This window comes from Pipistrellus kuhlii, unplaced genomic scaffold (genome assembly GCF_014108245.1).
Source record: "Pipistrellus kuhlii isolate mPipKuh1 unplaced genomic scaffold, mPipKuh1.p scaffold_m20_p_98, whole genome shotgun sequence".
NCBI lineage: Eukaryota > Metazoa > Chordata > Mammalia > Chiroptera > Vespertilionidae > Pipistrellus > Pipistrellus kuhlii.
The window spans coordinates 489631-503241 of record NW_023425604.1 but is presented as its reverse complement, the minus strand read 5'-3'; the positions used below and the strand labels follow the sequence as shown (position 1 = coordinate 503241).

The following is a 13611-nucleotide window of genomic DNA, read 5'->3' as shown; positions in this document are numbered from 1 at the left end:
GCACTGGGCCTCTAATATATAATTACACTAGAAGCCCAGTGCATGAAATTCATGCACTAGGGGAGGGAGTCTTTTCGCTCAGCCTGCCCACTCTCACAGTGGAGAGCCTTCAGGGAATGTCCTAGTAATGGCTTAGGCCTGCACCCCATGGAACATGCCCTTGATTATAATAGAACCTGGACCCTGCAGTTGGCAGGCCAAGCTGTCTCTCCACTGAGCCAGACCCACTAGGGCAGGATATGACATTTCTTAGCCCCTCCAGCAGTGAACCTTTGTTTTTTCCTCCAGGAGTGAGGTGGATCACCTTCTTGGATTCTTATAACCCAAGTTACCAAGAACACTGCCAGTGGTGTACAGGGAGCTTAGCCAGTGAGCTGTCAGAAAAGTGTTTCCCCTGCAGCTCATATGCAGAGGCCCCCTGTGTGTGTCCACTGGTGTGGGAGCATGCTTGGAGCTGTGCTGGTCATGACTGTTAAGACTTGGAGCCAGTCGTGACTGTTAAGGAATCCCAGACAAATTTGCATATTACCACTTTATATATACTGTATAGGTATGTAAAGAACAATGAGCAGGATTAGAGTCTAATATAATATATAATGTATTAGATTCTATATAATATATAATATCTCTATAATATACTAATATCTCTATACTAATATACTAATATATAATATCTCTATAATATACTAATAGAGATATTATAGTGTGTAATATCTATAGTATATATAGGTATTATATACTATAGTTTGCCCTTAGTAGCAGGAAGTAAATTCTGAGACCCCAGTGGGTAGTACTAAACTTTATATCAACTACATTTTTAAAAAATATATATTTGTATACACACACACACACACACACACACACACCACTGACTGGCCAGGTTATTATGACCATTTAATGTTTATTATTACAGGTAAACTAGCTGTAATTTTGTGCTGAAGTTGCTAGAGGGCCAGACCATTATAAATAGGGAAGCAGGTTGTTTACTACGACAGTAGAAATGATTTTTTCTGAAGAAATAATTTTTTCTGAAGATATGGGCAAACAACATGAATTAACAACAGCCTTTGAACGTGGGGTGATTGTTGGTGCTTAGAGCCATGGAGCAAGTTATCAGCAAAACAGCTGAATTTCTTGAATGTTCAAGAGCAGCTGTTGTTAAAGTGTTTAAAGACTGGACTGTTAGTCGAAAATCTGGGTCTGAACATGTGAATTGTGGTCATCAGCGACTGATCAATGTTAGTACAGAACGGAGAGTGGCAAGATTGGTACAAGACAACAGAAGGGTAACAGTGCATCAAATTACTGGAGTTCTTAATCCTCTCAAATGATCTCTGAACGCACTATATATATGTGGTTTGTGTGTGTGTGTATACATAATAAACACACCGAGTGGCCAGATTATTATGACCACCTGATATTTGCAGGCAAATTTGCTATACAATTTTATTGAATAAAAAGCCAAAGGCCTATTCCAATATTTTTGCTATCTGCAATTACTAAGATAAAACTCTCCAGTTCACACAGGAGCACAAGGATTAGACAGTCAAACATTGGAAAAAAGTCACATGGTCCAATGAACACATTTTCAGTTGCAGATGGTAGGTTGAGAATTTTGCAGAAAACATGAAACCATGCACCCACAAGCATGAGTACAACCCTTCAAGGTAGTGTTATAGTTTGGGTCATGTTTTCCTGGCATGATTTAGGCCCTTTAATTCATATGGAACATCTGAATAGCACAATAGGTCTAAGTATCATTGCTGATTAAGTTCATCCTATCTGGACCAGTGGATCGGCCTCCAGAGGTGCCTGACCCTTTGTGAATTGTGTGTACAGCCTTGTTGTAGTTAAGCCTTGATTGCTGTTGGTATCACTGGAGGAATTGACCCCCTATCATGTTGATGGCATATCCCAGTGTAGATGGCTTCCTCCAACAAGACAATGCTCCATGCCACGGTGCTCATATTGTGCAGGAGTGGTTTCAAGAACATGAGGGAGACATTACCTTGCTTAGGTGGCCCCCACCATCACCAGATCTCAATCCAACTGAGCATTTGTGGAACGAAGTTAAAAGAGCCATCAGGCAGCTGGTTCCACAAGCATCCAATCTCACAGAACTGGACAGTGCTATTTATCAGGCATGGTGTCAGATTTCTCCATCACCTTTCAACATCTCTTGGAGTCAATGCCCAGAAAAGATTGGCTGCAGTATTGAAGGTGAAAGGGCCCATCGAACTATTGACGGGATGGTCAAAACAATCTGGTCACTCAGTGTATATATATATATATATATATATACAGTGTATATATTAGAGGCCCAGGGCAAAAAAGTTTGTGCACTAGTAGGGTCTCTAGTGGCAGCCAGTCAGGACCTCCTTCCCTTCCCCTGGCCGACGTACTCCCTGGTCAAATTCCTGATTGAGGGGACAATTTGTATACTACACTTTTATTGTAGGACTAGAGGCCTTGGGCATGAAAATCGTGCATGGGGTTCCCTCAGCCCAACCTGCATCCTCTCCAATCCAGGAACTCTCAGGGGATTTTCCACTAATGGCGTAGTTCCACTCCCCATAGTTATCTGCTCTTTTTGGGATCTGGGGGCTTCACCACAGCCATAGATATGAAATCCTAATGTCCTGCTGTCTGCTCTCTATCTACTATCGCCATGTGAACAAAGCCCCAATATGCTGCAGTGTGCTCTGTCTGCCAGGCCTGGGGACTTCACCTATACAGACACACTAAGGAAGACCCCATGCCCTAGCTGTCCAGGCTGTGTCTGCTAGGCCTGGGGGTGTTCCCACCATTGCCATCTAAGGAAGCCCACAAGCCCTGCTTTCCAAACTCTGTCTGCCATGTCTAGGAACAGATTTAGCCTCGCTGCTTGGTCCCCACAAATCCTGGGCAGGCTGAAAGGCCTGAGGGGACTGGGTGCTGCCATCTTGTGGCTATGGGTGCCACCATCTTTGTGATGGAGTGATGGTTGATTTGCATATTACTCTTTTATTATATAGGATACTTACAAATGCCCTGGGGCACAGATTCATGTATATTGAAAGTAAATTAGAGGTAGAAACCAAGATGGTGGCATAGGTAAGCACCTAAATAGCTGCCTTGCACAACAATTTCAAAACTACAACAAAAAGAACGGACATCATCCAGAACCACAGGAAAGCTGGCTGAATGGAAATTCTACAATTAGATGGAGCTGCAAAGGGCTGAGGTAAGGAAATGCATGCACAAAGAGGAAGGGTGCTAGCTTTCTCTGGCAGAAGCCTAGCTTTTTCTGGCAGAAGGAAGAAGGAAGCTCTGACTGCACTGAACCCCAGTTCTGGGCAAGATCCTGTGTACTTAGGCTCATACGGGGGAGTCTGGATTGTCAGAGAGAAGGCACACAGAGATTCGGGGGAGCTATGGAGGGCAGTGGTCTGAGGCGCACGCAAGAGGTTGCTGGCTTTCCCTAGCAGGAGGGAGTCAGAAGCTCCCAACTGTGCTGAACCTCAGTTACAACTGCACTGAACCCCAGTTTTGGGTGAGCTCCTTGAAACCCAGGCTCTTAAATGGGAATCTGGACTGTCAGGTGGAAACTTAGGGGAGCTGCAAAAGTCAAAGGTCTGGAGGCACACATGCAAGTACACAGAGAGGACTGATTCCTGAGTGCGCTGCTGGCTTTCTCTAGCTGGAGTGAACTGGAAGCTCCTGATTGTGCTGAACTCCAATTCCAGGTGAGAATCTGAAAATGCAAATTCATTGGGGAAGAAACTCGACTGTCTGGCAGCAGGCGAAATTCGAGGGTGGCTTTCTCTCAGAGGTGTTTTTCAGCGATTACCAAAGAACACTTAGACACAGGGGCCTCCTATGACATCGCTGATGGGAAGCCAAGAATGTCTGCTCAGCCCTAAGATGGCCTCATTCAAGTTAAGCATACAGGCTTTTGCAATTTTGCAAGTTTTGTCTCAGAAGGCTGTCTCTAGCACAGAAATGTATCCCATAGTAGATACAGCTGACCCTCACACCGAGTTGGCTTGGGGGTCAATTCCTCCAGTGATACCAACAGCAATCAAGACTTAACTACAACAAGGCTGTACACACATTTCACAAAGGGTCAGGCACCTCTGGAGGCCAATCCACTGGTCCAGATAGGACATCAAGCACACAAAGCTTTCCTCCCAACTCAGGGAAGCAGCGAAAATGTGAAGACAAAGAAACAGATCACAAATGAAAGAAATGGAGGAAAACAAATGACTGGAAATAGAGTTCAAAACCACAGTAATAAGATTTTTCAAGAATTTCCTAGAAAAAGCCCATAAATTTAGCAAGGCCCTCTAGGATCTGAAAAAGGACTAACTAGAAATTAAACATACACTGACTGAAATTTAAAAAAAAAAAATTTCTTTTACAGAGATCCAACAGCACATTAGAGGAACGCAAGAATCAAGTCAAAGATTTGAAATACAAAGAAATAAAGAACACTCAACAAGAAAAGCAAAAACAATCCAAAAATTTGAAGATAGTGTAAGAAGCCTCTGGGACAACTTCAAGCATACCAACATCAAAATTATTGGGGTGCCAGAAGAAGAGAGAGAGCAAGACACCAAAAACCTTTTTGAAGAAATAATGACAGAAAACATCACCCACGAGGTGAAAGAAATAGACTAAGTCCAGGAATTACACAGAACTCCAAACAAAAGGAATCCAAAGAGGTCCACTCCAAGACACATCATAATTAAAATGCCAAGGGCAAAAGACAAAGAGATAATATTAAAAGCAGCAAGAGAAAAATAATTACCTACAAAGGAGCACCCATTCAATTGTCAGCTGATTTCTTACAACAGAAATTATGCAGGCCAGACAGGAATGGCAAGTGATGAATGGCAAGAACCTACAACCAAGATTATTATACCCAGCAAAGCTATTATTCAGAATTGAAGGGCAGGTAAAGAGCTTCACAGATAAGAAAAAGCTAAAGGAGTTCATCACTCCTAAAATAAGGTGACCAGATGTTTCACTTTGGCTGTCCAATCTAATTAGTATATTATACTTTTATTATTATAAATATATGTTTAGATTCAATATGTAATTTCAGTATATACAGAACAAATAACATTTAAGGTCTTAAAACATTACACATGGCTTATTGGAAGTATGCACTGAGCATTGAAAAGAATTAATTTCCAGTATGTAGAACACACAATTTTAATTACTAAATTTTGCAGAGAAAATGCAACAATTTTTTAAAATAAAGCTTTCACAAGCTTTATAAACCTTACATTTCATAGACCTTTTTACAATTTTTCACAAACCTTATCCATCCTATCTAATAAAAGAGTTATATGCAAATTGCTCATCACACACAAGAAGGCTGCCCCCATGTGGTCAAAGATGGCTGCCACAAGATAGCTAGAAGGGGAGGGAATTTAGGGGTGACCATGCACTCAGCGGAGGGCAGTTGTGGGAGACCAGGCAGCAAAGGAGGGTATTGGGGGGGGGGGGGGGGGGGGGAAATCCTGTAAGGGAAAACAGTTGAAGTGGGACCAGCCAGCAGGGGAGGGCAATTTGGGAGACCAGGCCTGCAGGGGAGGGAAGTTGGGACACAGCAGTCCTGGATTGTGAGAGGGATGTCAGACTGCCCATGTCAGACTGCCCATTTAGGCTCGACCCTACTGTGATTGGGCAGTCAGACATCCTTCAAGGTGTCCCCAAATGGCGAGGGTGCAGGATGGGCTGACACCCCAACCCCCATGCACGAATTTTGTGCCCCAGGCCTCTACTTCAGAGATAATTGCCCTATAATGCTTTACTTAACAGATAATTTAAGAAAAATAATTGTCCTTAGAAGAAGTTTTCTTCCCTTTTCCTCAAAAATGAATCTCCATGTCTTATACCTTTTTTTTTTTTATCACAACCATATAATTGTTTCCAACTTAAGTTGAACTTCTAAGTCTTTGAAGCCTTAATTTCTAATAATAACCAAAAGATAAAATAAAAGGCCATCATTCCCTGGATTGATGTCTATGAACACATTTTAATTATACTCTCACTTTCAAGAAATGTAACCAGACAATTTGTTTATGCTGCCTGTCAATACTTGAGCTAATTAAACAGGGACAGGATTGAGTCATTATGAGTGTTTATTCCATACTACCAGCAGCATGAGAGAGTTGTAGGTTCAGAAGAATCTGCTTTACCTTCTACCATAAGCCGCTGCTTATATTGGCTAGATTTCTTGGGAAAGTAGAGGAGAGAACAAATGTGCAGTTTACAGCTATGCAAAAAGGCTGGGTCTTCAAAGGACTTAGTAATATTCAAGGGCTGGATTTACATGACAAGTAGCCAAAGGATGGGCAAAATTGGCAGTTAATAGATAAGCAGAGTATTGTGGATCTTCTAAGGGCTTAATGATATTCAAGGGCTGGGGATCTGATTCCTGCAGCAAAGATGTTAATCTTTCCATGCTAATAGGCAGCTCCAAATGGGGAGGACATGCTTTGGAGTCTTACTGTGGTCTCTCCAGCTGGCCAATCTGCCAGTCTCTTCCTGGCCTTGATTGTGGAATATAAATGTTTTCATATGAGAACAGTGGGGCCCCCTGGCCTGGCATGTGCAATCTAGGACTCTTCAGGGGTTGTTAGAGAGCTGGTTTTAGCTTGATCCTGCAAGCCAGGCTGAGGGATCCCACTGGTGCACCAGTGTTCTCATAAGAAAACATTTAGGGTGCCCAGCAGGGCAGCTCCTGGCAGGCATGTGGACAGAAGCAACAAATGACTGGCAGCCTAGGTCCCTGCTGCCACCATGCTCTCATTATCACTGCTGAAGACAGCTCAGAATCACCCTGTTAGAGAAGCTTAAGAGTGGGAGACAGCCGAAACTGGTTTGGCTCAGTGGATAGAGCGTCGGCTTGGGAACTGAAAGGTCCCAGGTTCGATTCCGGTCAAGGGTATGTACCTTGGTTGTGGGCATATCCTCAGTAGAAGGTGTGCAAGAGGCAGCTGATCTATGACTCTCTCATCGATGTTTCTAACTATCCCTCTCTCTTCCTCTCTGTACAAAATTGTGTGTATATATATATATATATATATATATATATATATATATATATATATATGAGTGGGGAGACATACAATGGGAACCTGGATGAACATCAACCTGCACTAGTTGATACACACATTGAGGGATTTAGGACAAGTTCTGGCAGATGCCTGAGTGCCACATCTGCAGCAGCACCATAAAGTACTTGCACATTCCTGATGAGATCATTAATATGGTCAAAGAAGAGGTGATGGCCAAGGGTCATGGCCATGGTAGTCTGCAGCATCACAAGATAAGAATGCTCTGCAAGGTGTCTTTGGCGCTGGGCAGAGGAGGGATCCCAGGCACTGGCAGGCAGATGGGTAAACAGTGAGCTGGCCCTGCGTCCCACAGAGACCTAAGCCCTTCTCCATCAGGCTACAAGTCTGCTCCAGTCCATGAGTCTGTTCAAAACAGAAAAAAAAAGGCAGGTGTTGGGGGGACCCCACCTGCGCATTTTGTGGTCCTCCTTTTTATGTTGTCTTTTTTTTTAATGTTTAAATTGATTTTTGACTGAGGAAAAGAGAGAGAAACATAGATGTGAGAAAAACATAGATTCACTGCCTCCAGCATGTACTCTAGGGATGGAACCTGCAACCTGGATATGTACCCTAACCAGGAATTGAAACTGCAACCTTTTGGTCCACAGGACAAAATTCAAAAGATCCAGCCAGTCACATGCAAAAGCCTCTGTGCACACCTTGGATGGGGCAGAGTCTCATGGCGGAGCAAAAAAACTATGGCTTCATGAGGCGGGATCTCCGGGCAGGGCAAACAGCTCTGGCTTCCTGTCAGCCCTGTGCTAAGAGGCCCCTGGCTCCTAGTGTCCCGCAGAATCCCTGCAAGCACCTCTTAGGGAAAGTTGTCCTCAAGTTGTGCATGCTGCCAGACAATCCAATTTCTCATATGAGTCTGGGTTCCCAGAGTCTTACCCAGAACTAAAATTTAGTGCAGTTGGGAACTTTTGTCTCCTTTCTGATTGAGAAAGCCAGCCTCGTACTCAGTTGCCAGCCATCTCTATACCTCTGCCTTTCACAGCTTCTGTAAGTTCCAGTGTGCTTTTCTCTTCCCTTCTAGTTGTAGAATTTCCACTCATTCAGCCTTCCTGTGGGTTCAGGATGATGTTTATTTTTCTTTTAGTTGTAGTTTTGAAATTGTTATGTGAGGCAGCAGTTTAGGTGTTTACCTATGCTGTCATCTTGGTTTCTCCTAAATAAGATTTCTTACAGACTCTGAGAAACTGGAGGATAAAACGGACAATAAAAAATAAGATGCATCAATGGGCCTATTACTCAGAAAAGAATTGCATTTGGGGAACAGACTAAGGTCAGGACATGCTTTGATCTGGAGGCTGTGCCCAAACCCTGACCTCTGGGACTCTTCATTCTTTGGTCTTAAGAAGGGGCTGAGCTGTTCCTAATGTCATAGAAGATTAATCACCTTGTTATTGGACTTTGAGTTCCTGAAGGCTAGACTGCAGGCCCTCCCCTCCCCTTTCCATGTTATACTTGAAGTTCTGAGCTATATGTTTCTATATTCTACCTCATGTGTGTATATAATCAGCCAACTGTCAAGGGAGTGTGAAAAGAATTTTCAGTGTGACCATCTGCTCTCCCCATACTGCTGGCATTATTGGAATAAAGGGTTATATATTATTTAAACCTGTCTCTGCTTAATTTGGCTCTAGTAGTGACAGGTGGCCCCAGACCCAGTGTGTCTTATTTCGATTTTTCATCTATTTTAATAAATTACCACCAAAGGAGGAGGCATAAGTGGGTTACCTATAATCTATTAGTGATATATTAGGGAGGTGGGAGAAAGCAAAGCTGGGAAATCACTGGGATTGGATAATAAGTAAACTGATAGGCACATGCTTTGTTTTATTTAAATGGGCATGTGAGCCGAAACCAGTTTGGCTCAGTGGACAGAGCATCCGCCTGCGGACTGAAAGGTCCCAGGTTTGATTCCAGTCAAGGGCATGTCCCTTGGTTGCGGGCACATTCCCAATAGGGGGTGTGCAAGAGGCAGCTGATTAATGATTCTCTCTAATCAATTATTCTAACGCTATCCCTCTCTCTTCTTCTCTGTAAAAAAATCAATAAAATATATTTTATAAATAAATAAGCATGCGATAAGTTAACAGTTAACAATGATTAAGATAAAAAAAAATTGCCGAGACCGGTTTGGCTCAGTGGATAGAGCGTCGGTCTGCGGACTGAAAGGTCCTAGGTTCGATTCCGGTCAAGGGCATGTACCTCGGTTGCGGGCACATCCCCGGTAGTGGGTGTGCAAGAGGCAGCTGATCGATGATTCTCTCCCATCGATGTTTCTGACTCTATCCTCTCTCTTCCTTTCTGTGAAAAATCAATAAAATATATATTTTTTAAAAAGATTAAAAAAAAAATTATTTGTATTCATGTGCCATTTTCTTATCCTGGGAGTCTAGAAAAGGGGAAGTTAGAAGTTACCCTGTCATTCCACAGATATATTATGTTAGATGCAAAAAGATAATAAACTTAGTAAAGATCAAAGTTGATCTTTGTCATAATGAAGCATGGTAGCAGTCATCATGATTAAAAACTGCTGTTTAGCCGAAACCGGTTTGGCTCAGTGGTAGAGCGTGGGTCTGTGGACTGAAAGGTCCCAGGTTCGATTCCGGTCAAGAACACGTACCTTGGTTGTGGGCACGTCCCGAGTAGGGGGTGTGCAAGAGGCAGCAGGTCGATGTTTCTCTCTTATCGATGTTTCTAGCTCTCTATCTCTCTCCCTTCCTCTCTGTAAAATAGCAATAAAATATATATTTAAAAAAACAAAACAACAAAAAAAACCCTGCTGTTTAATTTTAAATCCTGCTGTTCTAGCTTCTGTGATTGTTTGCTTGCTAAAATGATAGAGAAGTTATTTTGATTTTCTAAGATATCCAATTCAATTGTATACCCATTCATTGTGGTTTTACTGGTCTTTCAAAATCCATTTCTAGGTACTTGGAGACCAGGACAGCACAATTAAATTGCTTTACTGGCTCCAGGAAATGTGTTTTCATTGACTCAGTGACTCCAACACCTAAAACTATAATTAATCTTTGTAGATAACTAAATTGCTCAATTTAGCTTCTGTAACTGCTTTTTGCAAATCAGTTTCTTCATTCCATGCCTAAAGATATAATTGATACCTTAATGATATTTGCCTGTATAAGCCTGATACTACTACCATTCATGGCTGAGAGATTTGGATGACCATTCATAGTCACTAGCTTATGAAATAAGTGTGGCTTCTTAATTTGACTTCTTGAAGTATCCTTGTATAATTTGAGGGGTACACAACAATTGGCCTACATAATGACTACCCATTGTAAACTGCTCTTTTACAACAAGGTTTAATTTCAAATCATCTTTGTATTTACTAAGAGCTCTTGAGTATGCAAGGCTGTCACACTGGCCTTTCGTGAGTTAGTCAGTTGAGCATGTGGCCCCTTTTAGTCCACATAATTGTACCTTTCCCTATCTTTAAAAAAATTTATAGATATATGAGAAGAGAACAAATTGCACTTTGGTAGTTTTGAGAATACATTACAGCCAAAACCGGTTTGGCTCAGCGGTAGAGCATCGGTCTGCTGACTGAAAGGTCCTGGGTTCGATTCCGGTCAGGGGCATGTACCTTGGTTGCGGGCACATCCCCGGTAGGGGGTGTGCAAGAGGCAGCTGCTCAATGTTTCTCTCTCATCGACATTTCTAGCTCTCTATCTCTCTCCCTTCCTCTCTGTAAAAAATCAATAAAATATATTAAAAAAAAAAAAAAAAAAAAAAAAGAGAGAATACATTACAGAACTCAAAGGGTCCCCTGCTTGGGGAATTCAATGTTGATGTGGTTGTCAGCTAGGTAGTTTTATATCCTCTAACAAGTAAAGGAGGTGGGAGATTTACATACAAAGCTTAACCATTGCATGTTGGTCAGTTGCATGTTGATTTTGAAATATGGTAGCACTCACACTTGAGTAAAAACTGCTGTTTGAATTTTAACCTTGCTATCTGACTTCGACCTTCGATTACTTGCTTGAACAATAGGGTAGTTGCAGGAGATTGACTCCCACTGACTCAGTAGCTTCAGGGGTAGAAACTGTAGATAACCTTTAGTTCTGCTTTTGTATTATGGGCACAATAGGGCCACATTCCAATGTTCAGCAGGGTGTGACTGGGAACCAACCCTGCAGGCTGTCCCCAGTCTTTAGAATTTAGTCCTGAGGGGCCAATCAGGGTTAGCCGAGGCAGTGACATCACCGACCTGAGTAAAACCCCTGGACTGGGCGAAATTCGCTCTCTTCCGCCATGCTGCCGGCATGAGTGGGACAGCCCATGCTAGCATGGAGATGGCTCTTTTGTTTATTGCATCGGACTCGGCTCCCTGGTGGTCCTTGGGGATCATGACTGGAATCCCCAGCCAGGACCATGAGGGATCCCCATTCCGGAGAGCCTGACTGGCCGCGGTAGGTGTGTGTTTGTCTGTGTTTTTGTGTGAGCGCTCTGGAGGGACTGCCCCTCCATCGGGGCTCTTACCTGGGTGTTTACTGGCTGTTGGGTCAGCCATGGTTTGAGTCCAGATTCGAATCTGTAATAAATTCTAGCATGCTTAATCAAATTGGCTCCGGTGGTCCATCTCTTGGGGACTCGCTTTGTAACAGATTTCTTATTTGCAGTTGGCTCTACTTTGGGATTGGATTTCTGTTAAGCTCATTCTATTTATAGACATCTGAATCTGCAAAATAATGATACCGAATTTTTGGACTGGAACTAAGATTCTTTGTCCACTGGAATTGAAGAATGAATCCACGGACAGAAAGTTGTATAGCAAATGTGAAGATTTATTGAAGAACAAGTACAGACTCCCACATGGGAAGAGGGAAGATAACACAGAATAGACTCCCAAACTAGGGAGAGGAAAAGGGTCCCCTCTGAGTTTCTTTTCCTATGGTTTATAAAGGCTGAAGTTCCTTTGTCCTTTTATCCCTTCTGATTGGTCAGTATTCCCCTTCAAATTGGCTGCTGTGATCCCTGAGACCCTCCTCACTTATAGTCCTTCCATTCCTCTGGGCTTTCTTGCTTTCCATTTAAATAAATGGCTTTCTTCCCTTTATTTTGTAAATATATACCTTTCTTGGCTACTTCCAGTTCCCTTGTCTTATGTAAATGGAACTGTTGCTGCTCCCATGTCTTAAGGAAATATACCTTCTCCTGGTCAATAGTCCTGTGTTTTTCCATAAACCCCAATTCTAAAAAATTCCTAAGCCTGACTATATTCCCCTAAAATTCCTGCTTCAATACTATGCTACCTTTTAACAATTAGCAAAAATAGCATTTAGTAATGATATTTAGAATGGCTCAGACCCTGCCACCCTGTCCAACCTAATACATATTAAAAAAAAATCTATATTTTGTTTTCTCACCTCTATGTTATTATGAAAAGACACATAAAATGTAAAGTAATGAAAATGTAAAATATGTTTTTTGAAATTGATAAGTCTGCTTAATCAATACATTTTCCATTTTCCACCTCAAATGTCTTTAAATTATAAGTACTTATTTAAGCAGTTGTTAGACACACACAGACATCCATATCCATTACTACCTTAAATATGGAAATACAAAAATTCACTACACAACATAGGCTCCCAAATTGTAAAACACAAGGAACATAGAATATAACTATACATTAAAATTTCTTTTATATTGAAATTGTGACAGCACCCTGAAAGTGTAACTGAGCAATCAATGAGTCTGTGCTGCTTGTCACTACTTGAGCTAATTAAGCAGAGTCAGGGTTGAATCCTATATAAACATTTATTCTAATACTAGAGGCATGTTGCATGATATTCATGCAATAATAGGTCTTTCTTCCCCTGGCTTCACTCCAAGCTGCCCAGGAGTCTGCAAGTCCTTGCTCCTGGCCAGACTACCACTCCTGTAGCTCCCTCTGCTGCCCAGCCTCCCCCTCATAGCAGGCAACCTGATCTTTTGCATTTGCAAATTAACCCACCATTTTTGTTGGGTTAATTTGCACACTCATTCCTGATTGGCTGTGGGCATAACAGAGGTATAGTCAATTTACATATTTGCTTATTATTAGGTAAGAACAAACAGGCATCATGGGAGAGCAGCAAGTCATCCACAAAAATCTGCTCTCCACTGAAACTGATTTAGCTAAAGAGTGTCAGCCTGCGGACTAAAAGGTCCCGGGTTCGATTCCGGTCAAGGGCATGTGCCTTGGTTGTGGGCACATCCCCAGTGAGGGGTGTGCAAGAGGCAGCTGATCGGTGTTTCTCATCAAAATTTCTAACTCTATCCCTCTCTCTTCCTCTCTGTAAAAAAATCAATAAAAAACAAAAACCTATTTAAAAAAAAAAAATCTTCTCTCCACCAGACCATAAGCCAGCTAATTATATTGGGTAAAAAGACAAAAATTACATGAGGAAGTAAGCAAAAGTACCGTGTTTCCCCGAAAATAAAACATCCTTCAAAAATAAGATCTACTTACACGTTTCCTCCTAAG

General features: G+C 42.1%; 1 pseudogene; it reads right to left on the bottom strand.

Annotated features, from left to right (window-relative positions):
* Positions 1–13611, bottom strand: part of LOC118714122 — a 142907-nt pseudogene that overhangs the window by 92694 nt on the left and 36602 nt on the right.